Source organism: Bubalus bubalis, chromosome 5, assembly GCF_019923935.1.
Source record: "Bubalus bubalis isolate 160015118507 breed Murrah chromosome 5, NDDB_SH_1, whole genome shotgun sequence".
Classification (NCBI taxonomy): domain Eukaryota; kingdom Metazoa; phylum Chordata; class Mammalia; order Artiodactyla; family Bovidae; genus Bubalus; species Bubalus bubalis.
The window spans coordinates 72,850,490-72,853,466 of NC_059161.1; the positions used below are offsets into that span (position 1 = coordinate 72,850,490).

The window sequence follows — 2,977 nt, forward strand, 5'->3', positions numbered from 1 at the left end:
AGGCTCAGTAACTCATTTCTTTTTATTGCCAAACAATAATCTATTGTATGAATGTATCACAGATTATTCACTTATTATAGGACAACTTGATTACTTCCAATTTTTGGCAATTATGAATAAAGTTTCTCTAAACATTTGTGTGAAGGCTTTCGTGTTTTCAATGCATTTGGACAATTAGGAATGTGACTGCTAGATCATATGGTAAGTAACCTATATTTGGCTTCATAAGAAACCCACAAAATGCTTGTACCATTTTACATTCCAATAGCAGTTAATGAATTGAGTTCCTGTAGCTCTATATCTTCACCGATATTTGGTGTTTTCTGTTTTTTGGAGTTTATCCATTCTGATAACTACATAGATAGTAATATCTCCTTTTAACAGAAATTAATTTCTTCATTCTTTCTTACTTTACTTTAGACCTTATTTTTGTATTTATTTATTTAGTAGTGCAGCTATAGTCTGCTTCCCTGGTGGCTCAGAGGATAAAGCATCTGCCTGCAATGCAGGAGACCCAGGTTCGATCCCTGGGTGGGGAAGATCCCCTGGAGAAGGAAATGGCAATCCATTGCAGTATTCTTGCCTGGAGAATCCCATGGAGAGAGGAGCCTGGTGGGCTACAGTCCACAGGGTCGCAAAGAGTTGGACACAACTGAGCAACTTACACACACACACACACACACACACACAGAGCTATCGTCTAGTGCCTGAAAACTGTAATCCTAGAACCAGGTTTCTTAGATTCAAATTCCAATTCTACCTTTTACTACTTGGGTGACATAGGCTAAGTACTCAACATGTGTTTCAGTAACCTTACAGGCTTATCCAGTAAAGAGCTCAGATGCTAAAGAATCCACCTGTAATGCAGGAAACCTTGGTTTGATCCCTGTGTTTGAAAGATCCCCTGGAGATGGGAATGGCAACCCGCTCCAGTATTTTTCTTTGGAGAATTCCATGAACATAGGTTTCAGTCCTTGGGGTCACAAAGAGTTGGACAGGACTGAGTAACTTTCACTTTTTTCAGTAGCCTTACAGATAAGATCTACCTCACATAGTTGTTATGGTAATTAAGCTTAGATTATTATGGAAAATATAAATGAGTATCTGGCCTACACTAAACTCTTTTATTGTTTAATTGTATAAAATAACTTCATTTTTTATCAATAGGAAGCAAATTAGAATGTAAATAATTCCAAATACTGATAAAGTAATGGTAATTATTTTAAGTTTAAATTAACTTTTAGGGAAACTCATTCACATAATAATAGTATTCCTCCATTTCTGCATCATTATCATACTCAGCTATCAGTACAGTACTTAAATTGTTGATTCAGTGCCTTTACAGTTGTAGGTCTTTCACAAACTTTTAATATTGATAAAGGCAGTGTAAAGAATTTTTATTTTTATTTATTTATTTTTTTAATGGGAAGGAGAAGGATACATTTTAACCAGTGCTAATTTGTAATTCAGCTTGGTCAAAATGACTTTGACCTGATAAAACTAAGTTTAGTATAATAAATGAATTTGGAAAGTTCAAGATTTTGATCCTACATTTATTGTTAACAATTCAATAAACTGAATTCTTAAAATTTCAATTAACTGTAGAAGATACCATAGCTAAGTGTCTTAATTTCAATATACAAGCAGATTGTTATTGGTACTCTGATTCATCTACCACAACTGAATAGCCTGTGGCCTGACTCTAGGAGGGCACAAAGTTCAGAGACTTAATTATGACAAACAGTGTGTCTTCTGCTTTAATTTTCTAATGGAGAGTAACTCTAAGTCACTTATGCAAGAAACTGACTTAAGTTTCATGGCCTTGAAAAATGTTGCCACCTCAGTGTAAATTAAAGATTTAACAGCTTTAACAATTTTGGGAGCACTGTCAGTAGTATATGTCCTAAATTTGGCCATTTTCATATTAACATTGTTAAGACTTATAGAACTTCCTTGGTGGTCCAATGGTAAGGACTTAACTTTTCACTGCCCAGGCCCAGGGTTCAGTCTCCAGTTGGAAAACTAAGATCCCACAAGCCACAAGGTGTGGGGAAAACAAACAAACAAAAAACAAAACAACCCACCTCCCTCCAAAAATATTATTAAACCCCAAAGCATCATGTTTAAGAGGTTTGCTATCACATCAAAATTTTCATTGACACCACCAAATGATAGAGCTAATTGGATTTATATATGAAAGTGAAAGTGGAGAGTGAAAAAGTTGGCTTAAAGCTCAACATTCAGAAAACGAAGATCATGGCATCCGGTCCCATCACTTCATGGGAAATAGAGGGGGAATCAGGGGAAACAGTGGAAACAGTGTCAGACTTTATTTTTCTGGGCTCCAAAATCACTACAGATGGTGCCTGCAGCCATGAAATTAAAAGACGTTTACTCCTTGGAAGGAAAGTTATGACCAACCTAGATAGCATATTCAAAAGCAGAGACATTACTTTGCCAAAAAAGGTTCGTCTAGTCAAGGCTGTGGTTTTTCCAGTGGTCATGTATGGATGTGAGAGTTGGACTGTGAAGAAGGCTGAGCGCTGAAGAATTGATGCTTTTGAACTGTGGTGTTGGAGAAGACTCTTGAGAGTCCCTTGGACTGCAAGGAGATCCAACCAGTCCATTCTGAAGGAGATCAGCCCTGGGATTTCTTTGGAAGGAATGATGCTAAAGCTGAAACTCCAGTACTTTGGCCACTTCATGCGAAGAGTTGACTCATTGGAAAAGACTGTGATGCTGGGAGGGATTGGGGGCAGGAGGAGAAGGGGACGACAGAGGATGAGATGGCTGGGTGGCATCGCTGACTCGATGGACGTAAGTCTCGGTGAACTCCGGGAGTTGGTGATGGACACGGAGGCCTGGCGTGCTGCTATTCATGGGGTTGCAAAGAGTCGGACACGACTGAGAGACTGATCTGATTATATGTATATATATATATATATATATATATATATATATATATATATCAGAAATG

The 2,977-nt window shown here is 37.6% G+C and overlaps 1 non-coding gene across 1 annotated transcript; it reads left to right on the top strand.

The window, feature by feature from the left end:
* The first annotated feature begins 467 nt into the window (after positions 1-467).
* On the top strand, positions 468-539 carry TRNAC-GCA. Its single transcript has one exon. It is a non-coding gene; the product is annotated as a tRNA-Cys (tRNA).
* Positions 540-2,977: the final 2,438 nt, after the last annotated feature.